The 20,162-nt window shown below is 43.7% G+C and overlaps 1 long non-coding RNA gene across 1 annotated transcript; it reads right to left on the reverse strand.

Annotated features, from left to right (window-relative positions):
• Nucleotides 1-9,963: 9,963 nt before the first annotated feature.
• Nucleotides 9,964-20,031, reverse strand: LOC134338951 (uncharacterized). Its single transcript, XR_010016315.1, has 3 exons — nt 19,973-20,031; nt 18,939-19,089; nt 9,964-12,510 (listed from the first exon to the last, which is right to left on the reverse strand). It is a non-coding gene; the product is annotated as an uncharacterized LOC134338951 (long non-coding RNA).
• Nucleotides 20,032-20,162: the final 131 nt, after the last annotated feature.

Consider the following 20,162-nt stretch of genomic DNA (forward strand, 5'->3'; position numbering starts at 1 on the left):
GGCTTAAAGTCCCATAAATTATCACTCTTTGCTGATGATTTACTTTTATATATTTCTAATCCTCAAAAATCCATCCCGGCTGTTTTAGAGTTATTAGCACAATTTGGTCTTTTTTCAGGTTATAAATTAAATCTTAGTAAGAGTGAACTCTTTCCAATTAATAAACAACTTTCCTTATATTATAAATTTCCATTTAAATTGATTAATAATTATTTTTCATATCTTGGGATTAAAATTACTTGTAAATACAAAGATTTATTTAAGACTAACTTTTTACCATTAATAGACCATATTACTCAACTTTCATCTAAATGGCTTCCTTTATATTTAACTTTGATTGGTCGTATTAATGCAGTTAAGATTTTTTTTTGCCAAAATTTTTATATATATTTCAGGCATTACCAATCTTTGTTCCAAAATCTTTTTTTGACAAAGTTGACTCTAAAATTTCTTCATTTATTTGGCAGAATAAAAATCCGGGACTGGGTAAAATACATTTACAGGAAGCTAAGAGAGATGGAGGCTTAGCATTACCTAACTTTCGATTTTATTATTGGGCAATTAATATTCGACATATGAAATTCTGGTTACTGGACCAGGATATACTATCCATTCCTAAATGGGTAGTATTGAAATTACAATCTGTTCAGGGTTTTACACTTGGCTCTATTTTAGGTTCCTCTCTTCCTTTTGATTGGAAACGCCTTAAACAGGTGTCTAACCCGATAGTTAAATATACCTTGCGTATTTGGTTTCAATTCAGAAAATTTTTTGATCTTAATCAATTTGGGTTAGCGATTCCTATTTTAGGTAACATATTTTTTCCTCCCTCTTTTACGGATCGTGCTTTTCAAACTTGGAAGACTAAGGGTATTTCACGGTTTTTGGATTTATTTTTAGATGGTTCCCTTATGTCTTTTGAATAATTATCTAATAAATATAACTTATCAAGAATACATTTTTTTAGATATCTACAAGTTAGAAATTTCCTAAGTACTATACTTTCTTCCTTTCCAATGCTTCCTCCTACATACATTTTAGATACTATAATCAACCTTAATCCATGTCAGAAAGGTGCATCGGCTATGATTTATAATATTATTATGAAACTTAGGAAAGCTCCATTTGATAAGATTAGGGTAGATTGGGAACAGGAATTGGGGTTTACCATTTCTGTGGATGACTGGGGGCAGATTTTACAATTAGTCAATACTTCCTCTATCTGTGCTAAACATTCCCTAATTCAATTTAAAGTTGTTTATAGAGCACATATGTCCAAAGATAAGTTAGCGCGCTTTTATTCTCATATTAATCCTTTTTGTGATAGATGTCCGGGGCAGATAGCCTCTTTAACTCATATGTTTTGGTCTTGCCCTACTTTGGAAACATTTTGGAGAGACATTTTTAATATTATCTCCAAGGTATTGAATATAGATATCTCTCCTCACCCTATTACTGCTATCTTTGGACTACCTAAAATTTCCAGTAATCTCTCCCCTTCAGCCCGTAGAATGATTGCATTTCTTACTTTAATGGCGAAAAGATGTATCTTACAACACTGGAAAGAGCTTAATGCTCCAACTACCTTTTTTTGGTTTTCTCAGACGATATTATGCTTGAATCTGGAGAAAATTAGAAGCAATCTTTATGATTCCTCACTTAAATTTGAACAGACTTGGAGATCTTTTATTCAATATTTTCATTTAATGTAATATATACCCTTCTTGTTTTTTTTACTGTTTTTAATGGAGGTCGGGATTGAGGACGTGATTTTAAGTTTAACTCTGTTTGGTTTCAAGTTAGCCCATTGCTTTGCGTTGCTTTTAGTTAGTTGCACGGTGGGTTTTTTTGGGGGTTTTTTTTTCCTTTTCTCTATTGATATATATATAAAAATTAGTATACTATTATGTTACCTTGGTACGTTATGTTTAAATTACATTGTTTGTAGTATTTTTTTGTATTAATATCTTCTGTAATTTTATTATATTCTAACAATGTATTAGTATTTATATGGCTTACCTTTTTGTATACTTATTTAATAAAAAGATTTAAAAAGAAAGAAAGGAACTGGTAAGTGGCTATCATGTTGTGTGTTTGGGGTAACCTTGTGGAATCTACCGGTGTGTCCACCCTTTGCCTGGGTGGTGGTTCCCTTGAAGAGGGTCCCCTTTGTGATAAGCTACTATTGGTGATAATCCATACGTGGATTCTGTTGGAGTATCCTGTGGCCACCACTTTGAGATGTCCCATAGCTGAATTCGGGTGTGGTACCACTTGTGTTAAAAGGATATTTGTTGGAGATCACTGTCGGTGAAATTTTGTGTGTGGAGTGGAAAAACTACAGAGATAAAACCTATTACTATTGTTATTTTGTATTGCTGTCCTGGAATCTGTGGAATATCGATGTAATTGCCTTCTCACAACATTCGCCTTTGGATTACAAACATCTCGCGTTAGTTAACCTGTGCATCACGAACTGAATTTACTTTGTTTACATACCATCGTAAGACTGTATCAATTACCACCTAAGCTTGAAGAAGTTTAGGTTCTGTATTTCCACACCTATATATGCATAAACTCTGATAACCTGTTTGATTTATCTGGTTTTATGCTACTTTATTACGTAGTTACTAATAAAATAGAATTAGTTAACAGCAAAACCAGACCGCAGGTGTGTTCCATTTCTGCTGGTTCTTTAACCCGTTACGGGGTACATAACACGTCAATCCACTAATTGCATACCATAGTTTCTTCTGGCCGATAGTATAATTCTCCCAATTTCGTTACCCTACACCCTATAACTCAGGTTCTCAAATCTCATCAATGTATTGTAATCTTTTTCTGCTCACTTTTAATCTTATTGATATTCTTCCTTAGGTGAGTGATAAAAACTGTACACAATACTCCAAGTTAGGCCTCACCTACGTCTTATACAATTTCAATGTAATATCCCAAACTCCTGTACTCAGTCCATTGATTTATGAATGTCAATGCACCAAAAGCTCCCTCCACAACCCTATCTATCTGCGACACCTCCTTAAAGGAATTACTCACATTTAAACTCATCAGGGCTCACTTTATTCACAGGAATAATTATTTCATTATCATTCATACATTAAAAATAAAATTGCGCAGGCTGGGGTGTTAAAAGACAACATCCAACAGCCTAGAAAATCAGCCAGTCTGGCACATCATTAGGATTTTGCAGCATTGTAGGGTAGCGGTTAGCAAAATGCCATTACAGCATCAGCAATCACCAGTCGGTGTTCAATTCCTGCTGCTGTCTGTAAGGAGTTTGTACTTTCTCCCCATGACGGTGTGTGTTTCCTCCAGGAGCTCCCGTTTCCTCCCACGTACAGTTAGGGTTAGCAAGCTGTGGGCAGGCTATCCTGGTGCCAGAAGCATGGCGACACTTGCAGCCTGCCCTTGGCACAATCTTCACTGATTGATCGATGCAAACAACTCATTTCACTGTATGAGTCAAGGTACATGTAACAAATAAAGCCAATCTTCACCTTAATCTTTAAGAAGACAGATAGATTTCTGCAAGTAGAAGTCATCGAAGAGTGTGAGGAAAGAACAAAAGCATCTCGTTTTGATGGGATTAGACATTATCGTAATGAATGAGGCAAAATCCTTGAGGTGTAAGTGAAATAACACAGAAATACTGGAAATCTTAGACAATTCCAATCAAGTATCTGCAGTGTTTTTTTTCCTGAGTTTCACAGACCTTCAAAGCCAACCACCTGTTCCAGCTTATATGAAGAGGGTTACCTTCAAGATGGGCCGATACGCACTGACCCCCTGAATCTGCCCGGGTCTGTGGATTCACGTGGGCAGGAGGCATGAGGACAGGTGATCCCTTTGGTGCACGAGTTGGTGAGTCTGGAGTTGAAGGTCCTTTCACTGGCAGGTCCTGGGGTCAATAGCAAATATCGAAGCCTGAAGGTCAAACGGAAGTCTGGAGGTTGATATCTGCAAGATCACCGGAGGTTGGATGCTCAAAGGCGGACTGTCCTGGGGTTGCAGGACCATCTGTATGTGTGTGTGAGTGAATGGGTGGTCGGGAGGAATGAAGTCTGCTTTGTTGTCGTTGATTTATTGCTGTTCTGTTGTTGTTTTGTTGCTCGTATTGTTCTGATAAACATTATGTTGGCACCAGAATGTGTGGCGACCTTAAGTTGTGTTGGTTGTTAATGCAAACGACATATTCCTCTGTATGCTTGCTTTCAATATACGTGTGACAAATTAATCTTTATTGTTACCTTTAAGAAGAAAGCTAGACTTCTGGATGTAGAAATTATCCAAATGAGTAAGGAAAGAGAAAGAATATGTTGAGATCAGAGTATCAGTCCCAATCATATTGAATGAAGCAAAAGACCTGAAGTATTGAAATAGGCAAGTGAAAAAAACACGGCATAGATTTAGTGACCATCCGCTTGATATCGTCTTGTAGACCTCCATGAAGTCATCTCTCGCCTTCCTTCGCTCCAAAGAGAAAAGCCTGAGCTCGCTTAATCTTATCTAAGACATGCTCACCAATCCAGGCAGAATCCTGGTAAATCACCTCTGCACCCTCTCTAAAGCTTCCACGTCCTTCCTATGAGGTGACCAAAACTGAACACAATACTCCAAATGGGGCCAAACCAGAATTTAATTGAGCTGCAACAATACCTCCTCACTCTTGAATTGAATTCCCTGACTAATTGAAGGCAAGTACACCGTACCCTTTCTTAAAGCATAAGAGTGGAAATGTGAGCAGTTTCCAGTTCTTGGGTGTAAACACCTCTGAAGATCTAATCTAGGTTCAACATATTGATACAATTACAAAGAAGTCTCAATAGCGGCTGTATTTCATTGGGATTTGGAAGAAAATTGGTATGTCACTAAGGACACATGCAGATTTCTATAGGTGTACCATGGGGTGCATTCAAACTGGTTGCATCGCAGTTTGGTATGGCGAGGCTGTGACACAGGATCAGAAAACTCTGTAGAAAGTTGTAAACTCAGCCAGCTGCATCATGGGCACCAGCCTCCTCAACATCCAGGACATCTTCAAAAGGCGATACCTCAGGCAGGTAGCATCCATCACTGAGGACATGTCTTCTCTTTGCTACCATCAAGGAGGAGGTATGGGAGCCTGAGGAGGCACATTCAACGTTTCAGGGACAGAATCTTCCCCTCTTCCATCAGATTTCTGAATGGACAATGAACCCATGAACACCACCTCAGAATTTTTCGCTCTCTTTTTGCATTACGTATTTAATTTTATATGTCCTTCTTATTGTAATTCATAGTTTTATATGTCAACAAGACAACAAATCAACAACTTACATGACATAAAAGGCATCCGTTAGTCTTACGAGACCATGGATCTGCACTTGGAAGGTCTTCACTCTCCAGGGCACAGGCCTGGGCAAGGTTGTATGGAAAACCAGCAGTTGCCCATGCTGCAAGACTCCCCTCTCTACGACACCGATGTTGTCCAAGGGAAGGGCATTAGAACCCATACAGCTTGGCACCAGTGTCATCGCAGAGCAATGTGTGATTAAGTCCCTTGCTCAAGGACACAACATGCTGCCTCGGCTGCGGCTCGAACTCACGACCTTCAGGTCACTAATCCAATGCCTTAACCACTTGGCCACATGACATATGCCAGTGGTATTAAACCTGATCTGATAACTTGTCCTATCAATCTTTGAGCGATCTATGGATGTGAGCCCCAAGATCCCTTTGCTTCTCCCCACTATTCATTAGAGGCATGCCTAGTTCTGGTCTACAGTACTACAGCTGGGGTGGCTTCTGCTCCCGTAAACTTTGTTGTATCCAATACTCTCAGCCATTTCTGATAGTCACACGGTCAACGTAAGTGTGGTCTAACAAGTGTGTTGTCTAGCATGGGAGCAAATGGATTGAAATTGTAACTTATAGTCAGATGGAACCTGCAACTCAGAAGATATAAATCACCATGTTTCATGCAATTCATTCGCAACACACCCTACCCTTGAGACGACTCTTCAACTATCCTTCTTCTCAATTGTGCTCATCAGGGAAGACAGTCGACTCCTACACAGCTCTGTGGTTCTCAGAAACGGGCCTGCGATTTGGTTACGATGGCAAAGACAACACCTATTTTGATTTCTCTGTCAGGAAATCTGTGGCCAGTATTCCACTGTTGGAAGACTTTATCAGTGGTCTGAACCACCTCAAACCCTGTCTTTGAAGTCAACCGTACCAAGGAAGTTCTGATCCTGAATGCCAAGCTGTCTACATCATAACGTCATGGAAGTTATGTTGAACTTGGAACAGAGCCAACTCGACAAATGCAAGGCAAATTGCTGACAACAGCGCCCCCACCAGTTTCTTTACAAAACTACATTTATTATAAATTCAAACCACTGCAGTGCTATGATACACCGCATTACAAACAAAAACCAGGCAAATCATGTCTAACACAGATTAAGCTAACACATTCCTATCCTCATTGAGGATAACATTTAGCTCCTCCCCCCCACCAAAGGAATCCCCCTGTCCCTCAAACATTGCCAGGTAATCAGCTCAGTCAGAACCCTCCACTACCCACCTCCAAAACCCACAGGTAATTATCTTACCCAGCTACCAGGAGCAGGTTAACTAGGACATCCTCCTTTCTCCCTGACCCTCGGTACGAGATAACCAAGGATGAAAAGAGTGTGGCTAACAGTGTCCCCAGCTTCTGTGCATTGACACAATAAGGTCAGTCAGCATAGGAGCAGGCCCTGTGGCCCATCATGTCTATGCTGTCCATCAGATTCACACAGCTCGGGAACAGGCCTTGTTCCTGTCAGTAACCTTATGTACATGTAATGCCCTGGTTCGTATTTTTTTTTTACTGTTATGCTGTTCTGTATCTCATTTTATGCTGTTCTGTGCAAGCTGCTTGTTTTTAGCTTATGTTTGGGTTATTGTTGAAGATAAGAGATAGGAGAATTGCGTGATATCCAATTATGGGCAATTACGGGTAATGTGAGATCGCTGGGAAATAAAATGGATGAGTTGACAGCACTATCCAGGAGTCAGAGAACATTTCGGGAGTGCAGTGTTATGTGTTTTACTGAAACGTGGCTGACCAAAACGTTTCCATAAAGGGCTTCCAGACCGTTTGGGCTGACTGGAAATGCACTGAGAGCGGTAAGCGTAAAGGAGGGGGGCTTGCTGTGCTGGTTAACGACAGATGGTGCAGTCCGGGTCATATTACGATCAAGGAACGTGTTTGTAGCCCGGATATTGAACTTTTTGCTGTTAGACTCAGGCCATATTATTTGCCAAGGGAAATCTCACATTCAATTGTGGTTGCTGTGTACATCTTCCCTCTGCCAACCCGAAATCGGTGTGTAACATCATTTATACTGTTAGGCACAGGAGTACATTCAGCTAGAGACTCATTCCACTGGGATGTAGCACTGTCATGGAAAGTCATTCCTGCCTGTGGCCATCAAACTTTGCAGCTCCTCCCTTGGAGGGTCAGACACCCTGGGTCAATGGGCTGGTCCTGGACTTATTTCTGTCTGGCATGGTTTACATATTATTATTTGAATGTTTGTGGTTTTGTATTGCTATGTTTGTACTCTGTCCTTGGTTGGTGCAACTGTAACGAAACCTAATTTCCCTTGGGATCAATAAAAGATGTCTATCTATCTATCTATCTATCTATCTATCTATTAGGATGGTTGGATTAAGGGAGGTTTCTCTGGTGAGGGACACTAAGGTTGGGCTTGGGGATCTTGTCAGAGAGAGATGAAGAGAGAAGACGCAGGAGAGAAGAGGTTGTAGGGTTCGACCCAGAGCAAGACCGTGATTCGACAAAACCTGGGGTGATCGATGGAGGATCACCGATGGGGAAACCGTGAAATCCAACTTGTGCACATTAGACTTTTTCACAAAAATGGGCCCTTTTCTTTTTTTTTTGTTCTTTCTTTACTAACCCTTTAGTCAAGTTAGGAATTGTAAAGCTAAATCTTTTAACTGTATGCATTGTATTGTCTGTAATTTCACAGCACTCATTTGTAACAGGGTAACAAATTACACACAAACAGGGGGTTTCGGGGTGGGCTCGTGACTTAGTCTCACACGTTTGGCGGGGCCGGAGATTGTCTTCCCTGGACTGACGAAGCCGAGGATAACAGAATCCTGTAGCTACTGTCACTTTGTGTACGTAGAATCAGTCCCTGTGTATAAGCTAATCTTGAGTATATGTGGCTGCACTCAAACTCTCACTTGTACATTCTGTTTTATAGAATTGCTTTTATATTTACTGGTCTTTTTATTGTATTGTTTTGTGCTGCATTGGACTGGAAGTAACAATAATTTTCTTTTACTTTACGCTTGTGTACTGAAGAATGATAATAAATAATATTTGGTCTTGAACTGAATTAATCTGAGCGAGTAGCCTAACAAAGGTACAGTACATGTCATCCATGCAGATCATTTCATTACAACTGTGCATTGAGGTAGTACGAGGATAAAACAATAATAGAATACAGAACAAAGAGATACAGTTTCAGAGTGTAAGTAGGTAGACAATAAGATGTAAGGCCATGGAGAGGCACACAGTGTGATCCAGAGCCCATCTTGTCATACTAGGGAACGATTCAATGGTCTTCAAACAGCAGGACAGAAACCTGCATTTGGTCCATGTCCCTCTGAACCAGGGGTTCTCAACATTGTTTTATGCCATTGACCCCTGCCATTAACAGAGGCATCTCAGAACCCCAGGAAGGGTTCTAAACCTTTCCAATCCATGTGAGAATGCTATGAAGGCTTCAAAAGCATGGCTAGGCCTGCCGTGCAATCCTCAGTCTGTGATCATCGTTCACACAAAGTGTTGCTCTGGATTTCCAGCATCCGCAGAAGCTCTTGTGTTTGTGATTGGATATGTGTTTCGATGTACATGTGACAAGTGAGGCTAATCGTTAGATCATTTAATCTTTAATGGCCCAAAGGCCTTTTAAATGTCATAACTATACCTGCCTCAAATATTCCTCTGCCAGCTCATTCCCAATAACTACAAGACTTCGTGTGGAACAAGTTTCCCCTCAGGTCCTTTATAAGTCTTTCTTTCTCACTCTCTCACTTCTACCCAACCTGGAGAAAAAGATTGTATTCACCTTCTCTATGTCCCCTATGACATCACAGAATATTACAGCACAGACAGACCCTTTGGTGCACAATGTTGTGCAGACCTTTAAACCTACTCCTAATCAATCTACCTCTACACTCCCACATAGAGCTCCATTTTCCTATCATTCATGTACCTATTTAAGAGTTTCTTAAAAGCCCCTAATGTATCTGCCTCTACCACCACCCCGGTAGTGCATTCCACACACCCACCACTCTGTGTAAAAACATATCTCTGACATCTCCCCCCACCCCCATACTTCCCATCAATCACCTTAAAATTATGCCCTCTTGTATTAGGCATTTCAGCCTTGGGAAAGAGTTTCTGGCTATCTATTTGATCTGTGCCTCTTATCATTTTACACCTCTATGAAGTCAACTTTCATCTTATTTGCTCCAAAGAGAAAATCCCTAGCTTGCTCAAACTGTCCTCATAAGACATGCCCTCTAGAACAGACAACATCCTGTTAAATCTCATCTGCATCCTCTCTAAAGTGTCGATGTCCTTCTTATAATGAAGCAAACATAGCTGAACACAATATTCCAAGAGTGGTCTTATAAATCTCAAAAGTTTATAAGGTCACCTTTCGAACTCCTACAATTGAGAAGGTAAAGACCCAGCCTATCCAGCTTCTTATAATCTCTTGTCTTGGTAACATCCTGTTTGCACCTTATTCATTTAATAAAATTCTTCCTACAGGAAAGTAGCCAGAACTGTACATTGATTCAAGAATCAAGTGCATTTATTATCAAAGAATGTAAAAATTAAACAACATTGAGATTTGCTTGCTCACAGGTGGCCACAAAGCAAGGAACCTGAAAGAACCTTATTAAAGAAAAAAACAACAATCAATGTGCAAGAGAAAGCAAAAAGAGGTCATGCAGACAACAGCATTCCAAACCAAAAATGATCCTTAGATCCGAACCCTGGAGCAGCCCAAAGCCTGGCTTATCAGTTTGTCATGTTAGCGGGCATGGAGCACAGAAGCTGGGGCAGTCTTCATAGCCTCAGCACTATGGAGGTGACCTTACCAATATGCTATAACATGATATTCCATCTCCTGTACTGAACATTCTCAGTAATTCTGAGGCACTGCTTCAGAATGGAAGTGTGTCCCTTTAGAACAGAGATGAGGAGGAATTTCTTCAGCCAGAGGGTGGTGAATTTGTGAAATTCATTGTCACAAACAGCTGTGGAGGTCAAGTCATTGGGTATATTTAAAGTGGAGGTTGTTAGGTTCTTGATTAGTAATGGCATCAAAGGTTCTGGGAAGAAGACAGGAGAATGGAGTTGAGAGGGATAATGAATCAGCCATGATGGAAAGGCAGAGCAGACTCGATGGGCCGTATGATCTAATTCTGCTCCTGTGTCTTATGGTTTCTCTCCACTGCAGTGAAACGTTCCATCACCATAACGTTAACACAGCTGAACGTGGGAGTAAAGCCCTCAGTCCTGATGTACAGAGTGGATGGACTTTACCTAAGGGACGTCAACACAGCGTGGCTGCGGAATGGCGAAGCCATCAAGCAGGAGATGTTCAGGAGCAGCCTTTTGCCAAACTGACACATTCCAACTCAGACTTCATGTTCAGCGTTGACCCCAGCAGGGGGGCACCTACACTTCTCAACTGGAGCACAGGGGTGTCCTGGAGAGACTGTGCAGTTTGGGGTGAGGTCCAGAGTCTGCACCGATCACAACTACTGTATGTGCTGCTCTGGTGTTCATGGAACTACAAATAATTTTCATCCTGCAGCTCAAAACTCTTTCCAACACCGTGGCGATGATCTTCAGAAATAGGCCAGTTGGGACGAGCACTCGTGGCTATCTGCATTGTCCGGTGTCAGATCCCAGGCAGAACAGTTGCCGAACCAAGTCATAATACATCCACGTAACATGGTGCATCGATAAAACTTGGTGAGGGTACAAAGGGGGCAGACTAATTTCTTTATCTTCCAGACCACATAGAAGAGATGGTGCGCCTTCTTAGCTGCGGCGTGGAGCAGAACTTATTGATAATGTTCACTACTAAAAATTTTCAGCTCTCCACCCCGTCACCACTGCTGTAAATAGGAGTGCGTGCACCGCTCCCTTCCAGAAGTCAAGGACCAGCTCTTTTGTTCTCCCGACAGTCGGGGAGAGGTTGTTAGCGCGAATCCATGCCACTGGGCTCTCTCTTTCTTTCCTCTACTTCCTCTCATTGGTATCTGAGATCCAGCCCACTACAGTGGTCTCATCTGCAAACTTGTTGGTGGGGTTCGACCAGAATCTGGCCAGGAGGTCATGACCGTACAGGGAGAAGCGGATTAACAATGCACCTTGTGGAATTCCAGTGAAGACACCTACCTCATCTCTGGTCTCTTACACCACCTAGTGTTCAGTGACAGCACCTCTTAAAATTATCACCCATAATACAGTATCTGTGTCCCTCTGGTCCTTTATGATGCTAGTTACCTATTTGTTCACGTATTCAACTATTACCCTGAGGTTTCCGTAATACACAGAATTAGGCCATTCAGTCTATCGAATCCGCGCCACCATTTCATCAAGGTTAATTTATTTTTCCAACCAACCCCATTCTCCTGCCTTCTCCCCATACCTTTGATGCCCTTACTAAACAAGAACCTATCAACCTCTCTTTAATTATACCCAATGATTTGGCCTTCACGGCCGTCTGTGGCAATGAATTCCATCTCTGGATCAAGAAATTTCTCCTCATTTCTGTCTAAAGGCTGGACCCTTTGGACCTAGATCTCTCACTATTGGTAGCATCCTCTCTACATTCACTGTATTTTAGGTTTCAATGAGATCTCCACTCGTTCTTCTAAACTCCAGCAAGTACAGACTCAGAGCCATTTGTTAACCCTTTCATTCCCGGGATCATTCTCGTGAACCTCCTCTGGAGCCTGTCTAATACCATCACATCCTTTCTGAGATAAGGGTCCGAAAACTGCTCACAATACTCCAAATGTGGTCTGGCCAGTGCCTTATAAATCCTCAGCATTTCATCCTTGCTTTTACAGTCAAGCCCTCCTGAAATGAATGCCAATATTGTATTTGCCTTCCTTAGTAATGACTCAACCTGCAAGTTAACCTTTGGGGAATCCTGCAAGAGGACTACCAAGTCCTTTTGCACCTCTGCTTCCTGAATTTTCTCCCCATTTATAAAACAGCCAACACCTTTATTCCTTCTACCAAAGTGCAAGAGCATACACATCCCTACATTGTATTCCACCTGCCACTTCTTTGCCTATTCTTCTAATCTGTCCAAGGCACCGTTCCATCTAAGCCGCACGGGTGCACAGCCGTGGTGTAACTGAAATGTTCCCACACACATAGCCTTTGTTGCCACGCAGCTGGAAGAAAGACAGACAAGAAAAGGTTTATGAAGCATGAAAGATTTTCTTTTTTGTACTCTATTTCATTGTACACTTCAGTTTATAAATAAAATCAAAAGTATGTGATCTTTCAATTTTCATCCTAGATATTCAATAGTATTCATACTAAAGAAAAAGATAACATTCAAAGTACCACACAGTTTTCAGGCCATGTAAAAAATTCCTGCTCAGAACAACTGTTGGTCTATGCAGCTTTAAAAAAAGATAAAGGGAACATTGGTCCAAGGCCTTTTGCAGCTCCAGAAGTTGAAACAGTATGTTTCAATATCACATTTTCTTTAATAATAAATAATTTCTTTGGTACACCTGTACACCTGCTCATTATTGCAAATATCTAATCAGCCATTCACCAGGCAGTAACTCGATGCATAAAAGCACGTAGAGATGGTCAAGAGATTCAGTTGTTGTTTAGACCAAACATCAGAATGGGGAAGAAATGTGATCCAGGTGACTTTGAAAATGAAGTGATTGTTGGTGCCACATTTGGGTGTTTTGAGTATCTCAGAAACTGCTGACTTCCTGTAATTTTAACACACAATCATCTCTAGAGTTGACAGAGACTAGTGAAAAAATTTTTTTAAAATCATCCAGTGAGGATCAATTCTGTGGGTGAAAAAGCTCTGTTAATGAGAGAGTTCAGAGGAGAACAGCCAGACTGGCCCACGCTGACAGTAACTTAAATAACCATGCGTTACAACAGTGGTTGCAGAAGAGCATCCCTGAATGCACAATACATCGAACCTTGACATGGACAGGGTACAGCAGCAAGGTGACCATGAACGTAAACTCAGTGGCTACTTTATTAGGTACCAACTGTATGCTTTAATCACAGTGTACTTCCCCTTGTTCTGACTGAAACAAGTTGCAGAGATTGTTTATAGTTTATAGATACTGTTTACAGATGGTGTTCTATAGATTTGCTAAGTATGCCCACGGATAAAGAATCTCAGGGTTGTATACGGTGACGTGTGTACTCTGATAGTGAGCTTTACTTTGAACTCTGAACTTTGAAATACCCAGTCCAAACCACATGAAACACTGGGGCAGAAAGGCTCTTCCAAATGAAGTTCAGTAGATGTTCCTCCTACTTTATTTAAATCTGTTGCATTTACCCTTCCTGTTATTCATAAGATTCACACATGAGTCATCTCATAATCTTTTCTCTGCTTAGTGTTTTACCCAGGACCTCAGACCAGAGTCACACTGAATCCTTAGCCTGGCCAGAGGAAAATCCAGTATTTTCCACTTTTGTGTAACACACACAAAATGCCAGAAGAACTCAGCAGCTACAGGAGTTGATCCTTTGGGTCAAGACCCTTCCTAGGTCTCCCATTTTTCCAGTTTTGTAAACTTTTGGGGGTTAACCTCCCAAATGAACGATAAGTATGTGATGCTACTTTTCTACAGTTAAATTTTGTACTCATGGGTTCTCAAAGAAGAATCCGGAACATTGGTGACACATTGGATTTACAAGGAAATGAATCTCAGAGTTCTATATGGTGACATATATGTACTTTAATAATACATTTACTTTGAACCTTGAACAAGGGACATATGATAGAAAAGAAAACAGATCTTATTGAGTTAACTGCCGCTCTCCGCTCAAAAAATTATTGTTATGTGGATAATCCAGACTAGTTGGTTGTAAGGATATTTAAATGAGACTACTTCCTGGTTGAACAAAGGAACACTATCTTGAGAAATCCCCCAGGTCAGGTTCAGTGCATTTCAGTGTGCTGCAGAATATAATTTTGTGTCTTGGGCACAGAGCCAACACGAGACCTCCCATGTGAAACTTCCCCAAAGCTGAGTTAAGTTCCTCATCTCCCCAAAGAATGCACAGAATTTAAAATATGCAAATTTATGGAGGATGGAACTGGAAATTTATGTAATATATAGTGTGGCTTGCCATCTTTCTTCCACTTCGAAATTGGTAAATTGGTTGATTATTGTTAAGTGTAGGTTTATTGTTTATTTAGTGATAAATATTTAAGAGTACACCCTTTTTCTCCTTTGAGCTGCGCCATCCAGAAACCCCATTTTAATGCTAGCCTAATCACAGGACAATTTACAAAGACCAGTTAACCTACCAACCAGTATGTCTGGGGACTGTGGGAGGAAACCAGAGCACCCAGAGGAAACCCACATGGTCACAGGGAGAACGTACAAACTTCAAGGTGCACATGCTGTGCATTCAAGATGCTCTTTTGCACACTGCTGTTTTAATATGTGGTGATTTGACTCACTGTTGTCTTCCTGTCAGTATGAACCAGTCTGGCCGTTCTCCTCTGACCTCTCTCATTAACAAATTGTTTACACCCACAGAACTGCCACTTTTCTTCCTCATACCATTTTTTGTAAACTCTAGAGACTTGTATGTGAAAATCCCAGGAGATCAGCAGTTTCTGAGATACTCAAACCACCCCATCTGGCACCAACAGTCAAAGTCACTTAGATCACATTTCTTCCCCCATTCTGATGTTTAGTCTGAACAAAAACACATGCATTGAGCTGCTGTCAAATGATGGGCTGATTAGATATTTGCATTAAAGTACCTAATAAAGTGGCCCCTGAGTGAATATCAAGCATTCACTGGAAATGTGTGCAATATGTTGTGTGGCTTGTCCATGTTTCTCCCACACTGAAATTGTCATGTGACCCCAAGCACAGAATCAGGTTTATTATCACTGACATGTGTCGTGAAAGCGATTGTTTTGCAACAGCAGAACATTGCAATGCATAAAAAATGCTATAGATTACAATACATAAATTACAATATATTAAAAATAAATAAGTAGCGAGAAAAGGGAGCAAAATAGTACTCATGAGGTTAGGGACCATTTGGAAATGTGGTGGAGGGGGAGAAGAAGCTGTTCCTAAAATGTTGAGCGTGTGCCTTCAGATCCGTGTACCTCCTCTCCGATGGTAGCAATGAGAAGAGGGTACATCCTGGGTGATGGGGTCCTTCATGACGGATGCCACCCTTTTCAGGCATTGCCTTTTGAAGATGGCCTCAAACATCTTGAAAGCAGTGGGAAATTTTGGTTTTTGCATGTCACACCGGCAAATCATTTATCACATCAGCACACTGAGATGGACAAGGGGAAAGCAATTATACAATGAAGAGTAGGGTCTTCCAGTAACAGAGAAGCACAGTGCAGGCAACAACCAGAGAGATTATGAGGTCCAGATTCCACCTCATCTGACTAGAGGGCCATTCAATGGCCTTATTGTCTCAATGGCAGGCCATTGGGAGCAAGGGTGGACCCAAATGCAAGACACATCTTGTGAGGTTACTTAGATTTAGTTTATTGTTTGATACCAGGAGAGCAAGGCAGGAGCAGGAGTAGCAAACTGGACAAGGACTCGGCACTACGACTAGGCTGGGACCGGGGGTCTGGGCTTGGACTCGGAATCGGCTCCCAGAACTAGAGGAGACATGAAGAGGCTAGGGTATGGACTCCGAGCCAGAGACTGGGCAAGGACCCAGTACCTGGGTCTTGCCTTGGGCTTGGACCCCAGAACCAGGCATGGACATGACATGGGCTAGGGAGAGGAGGAACATGGAAAACAGAGCCTCGGTCTCAGGAGAGCAGGTACATGGAACCATAGACACATACACAGAACACAGAGCCGGAACCCCTCCTTGGGTACAGGACATAGGGCCGAGACTCACACACAGAACAGAGAGCCGGGACCCCGCCTTGGGTACAGGACATAGGGCCGGGACTCATGAAACCCCGCGGGGCAACGGCAAGACGGCCTGACTTATCCCGCGGAGGCGAGGACCAGACACGACAAGACATGACCCCCCGCGGGGCAACGGCAGGACGGTCAGACTTAACCCCACGGAGGCGAGGACCAGATAAGACAAGACATGATCCCCCGCAGGGCAACAGCAAGACGGCCTAACTCACCCCACGGAGGCAAGGACAGGACAAGACCAACACGAATGAACACCAGACAGTACCTATCTAGCTCCGGTGATGGAACTAGACCGAAGTGCAGGCAGGGGCTGCAGACGAGGGCTAGAGGTGACAGGGTCAGAGCACGGATTCAGACAAGGGGGTAGGACAGGAATCACAGACCGCCAGGGCCAGGACTTGACTCAGAACTGTGAAGCCGCCAGGGCCAGGACTCAACCTGGTGCTTGAATGCCGCCAGGGCCAGGACTCGACCTGGTGCTTGAATGCCGCCAGGGCCCGGACTCGACTTGGAGCCTCCGGGTAGTGGCGAGCTCTCTACTCGGCCCGGGAACAATAGACAGCAGTTCCTGATTCTCTCCGGCGGGTTAACTGACGGACCCACCTCGGTGAGGAAACTTTGCAGGCTCGCTTTGGCGAGGTAATTGGACAGGGTTGCTCCAGTGAGGAGAGGCAAATTACCGGCTTATGCTTTGGCAGAGACTAGGCTTGCTCCGGCCAGATGTCATCGGCACGCCATGACTTTGCAGATGCTCCCGCACCGAACGGCTGAAAGCCGGAGACTATAAACTACTGGTTCAGCCAAGTGTTAATTGCCTCTAATCATCAAAGTCGAGGGGCACGGGACAACAGGGAATCAACGGTCCGGATCGTAAAATAAACAAGCTAAATTTAAAGGGACCCCGATCCGGACCATGACACTTATAACCAGGATGGAATCTGGCCTTGAGCCCGGTTGTGCATGCTTTCACACTTTCAGACTTTTGCCCAATGGAGAGGGGAGAAGAGAGAATGTCTGGGCTGGGTGGGGTCCTTGGTTATGCTGGCTGTTTTGCTGAAACAGCGAGCAGTGTATGCAGGAGAAGCCGGTTTCCGCGATGTGCTGAGTTGTGGCCCGCGGTTCCACAGTTTCGTGCAGTCACGTGCAGAGCCGTTGCCCCATCAAGCCATGATGGCATTCTCTGGTGCCGCTGCATATGAGGGTGGAACGGTCACTCGAGTCGAGTATAACACTCTCCAAAGGGGTTATTCCCTTAATGGAGCACAGCTATGTGTGGCATTGTTCGATGTGGAGATGCTGATGCACGGTCATTGACAGATTCAGTGGCTGGAGTGCAAGGCGACTGGAGACCCGTCACTGCTACAGCCGTCCCCGGCCCTCACTGTCATTGTGATGTGTCATTATCTTCCGCCAGCCCTACAACTGAGGACTTAGTTGCATCGCTCTTTGTCTGGAACTTCTCCGTTAACCTTACCACCGTGGGTGACCCTACCAGGGCCTAAGCTCCAGGCGGCATCACTCTCAGGAACTCACGAGCCTCCCCACCATGATAAGGTGACGACCTTCGAAGAGGGTCAAAAGGGACATGCTAGATTTCTTTAGCCTCCTGAGGAAACAGAGGCATTGGTGAGTGCTCTTGGCCTTGGTGTTTAGGTGGTTGGACAAGGATAGAACATTAGTGATGTTCACACCTAGGAACAGGAAGCTGTTAACCCTCTGAGCCTCAGTACCAAAGATGGAAACAAGAACATGTGCCTCTTTCCTAATGTTACTGACAAAGCCTTTTGTTCTGCTGACAGTCAGGGAGAGGCTGTCGTCACGACTCCATGCCACTAAGCTCTCTTGTATCTTCCTCTCCTCCCCCCATTGCTTTTTCAGGTTCAGCCCACTACAATGGTGTCTTCCTCAAACCTGTAGATGGAGTTAGCACAGACTGTGGCCGCACAGTTGTGAGTGTACAAGAAACAGAGAAGGAGGCTGAGGCCACAGCCTAGTGAGATTCCAGAGAAGGTAGTCACCTCATCCCTGGTTTCTTACACCACCCAGTCCATTGTCGGCAGCTCTTAAGAATTATCACCCGTAATATCTGTGCCTCTCTGCTCCTCTAAGTAGCTTAGTTACCTCTTCCTTCAAACATCTGTTGACCTTTGCAACTTTTGCCATTGGCATCTCAACGTCACATTTCAAAGGTGCATTGAATGTCAGAGGAATGTATACAATATATACCCTGAAACTCCCTTTCTTCACAAACGTCCATGAAAACAGAGGAGTGACCCAAAGAATAAATGATGGTTAAATATTAGAACCCCAAAGCCCACCCCCAGCTCACCCCTCCCACGCATAAGCAGCAGCAAGGCAACAACCCCCCTCTCCCCCACCAGTAAAAAAGCATCAGCACCCCCCACGAAGAACTCAAGTGTGCAGCAAAGCATCAATAAAGACAGAGACTTGCAGTACCCCAAAGACTACTCGTTCACCTGGTATTCAACATACCACGGGCTCTTTCTCTCTCTCTCTCTCCCTCCCTAATAAGGGAAAAAGAGATGTCCCCATTTCACAGTGAGAGGGGAGGTATAATAAACAACAGACTTAAAATTCTGCTACGTTGCTTTTTCCGAGCTCTGTGTCCTTTCGTCTCCCACAACACACCAGGCACCGGCACTGACCTCGAGTCCACCTACCTCCAGAGCCACCGGAATCCGGCACACCAAAGGTGCGCGAGTCTTCCAGGCCGCGTCCATGGCATATCAAAAAGCAGCCAGTCCTGAGACCCCAAGAGCGGGTCCCAATCCCGCAAAGAACCGAAGTCAGCGTGTCACTCCAGGTCAGGATCTTCAAAAGAACCCCGAAAAGGGAAAAAGAAAGAAATAGAGCTATTTCCAAAGATGCAAGCAAAGGAGTCGCCATTAGGTGCCATTGGTCTCCTGAGCGTTTGATGACACATTTAATTGACATGGAATGTCTTCAAAGATGCTACATAAATGTAAGACACACAAACTGCCGGAGGAACCCATCAGGTCAGGCAATGTCTAGAGAGGGAAATGGACAATCAATGTCTCACACCGAGAACCTTCATCAGGACTGGAAAGGAAGGTGGGGGTTGGGGGGTGGGGGAAGCCAGAATAAGAAGGTGGGAGGAGGGGAAGGTGAACATGCTTGCAGGTGATAGGTGAGGCCAGGAGAGGGGGAAGGTGGGTGGGATAGGTTGAGGTTTTGGGATAAGAAGCTGGAAGGTGATTGGTGGAAGAGGTTAAAGCTGAAGAAGAAGGAATCTGATAGGAATGGAAAATGAAGCAACCTCACACCTTCCCCTTCATCTGGCATATCCCCATCCACCACCCACCTGTCCACCATCCAAACACCTGCTATCCCCTCTTACCTGGTAGCCCCCTACCATACACACACACACAAACACCGTCCCTCTCACCTGGTATACTCCCTCCCCCTATCACCCACCTTATTGCTCAACTGGTATCCCATCCACTCACCTTCCCCCTCACCTGCTTTCCCCTCATTCCACCTCCCCCTCGCCTGGTATTACACCCACCCACCCCCCTTCTCACCTGGCATCCCACCCACCCTCCTCCCCTCAGCTGGTATCCCACCCACACACCTACCTCCCCCCTCACCTGGTGTCCCACCCACACACCTACCACCCCGTCACCTGTTATTACCCGACCCCATCCACACTCCTCTCAGCTGGTATCCCAATCACCTTTCGTCTAGTGTTGTTGAGTCTCATTGAGAATAAAGCGCCAAGTGGAAACAGAAGGCGTTCCCTCCCGCCTCGCCCCGCCTGTCTGTGGCAGCGGCCGCCCATTCAGCCGGGGAAACTTCTACATCGATCGCCTCCCGTTACGGGACCTGCCGGCTGGCGATCGGTTTGGCGCGTAGAGGCTGTGTGA

The sequence above is a fragment of the Mobula hypostoma genome, chromosome 28, assembly GCF_963921235.1.
Source record: "Mobula hypostoma chromosome 28, sMobHyp1.1, whole genome shotgun sequence".
NCBI classification, from domain to species: domain Eukaryota; kingdom Metazoa; phylum Chordata; class Chondrichthyes; order Myliobatiformes; family Myliobatidae; genus Mobula; species Mobula hypostoma.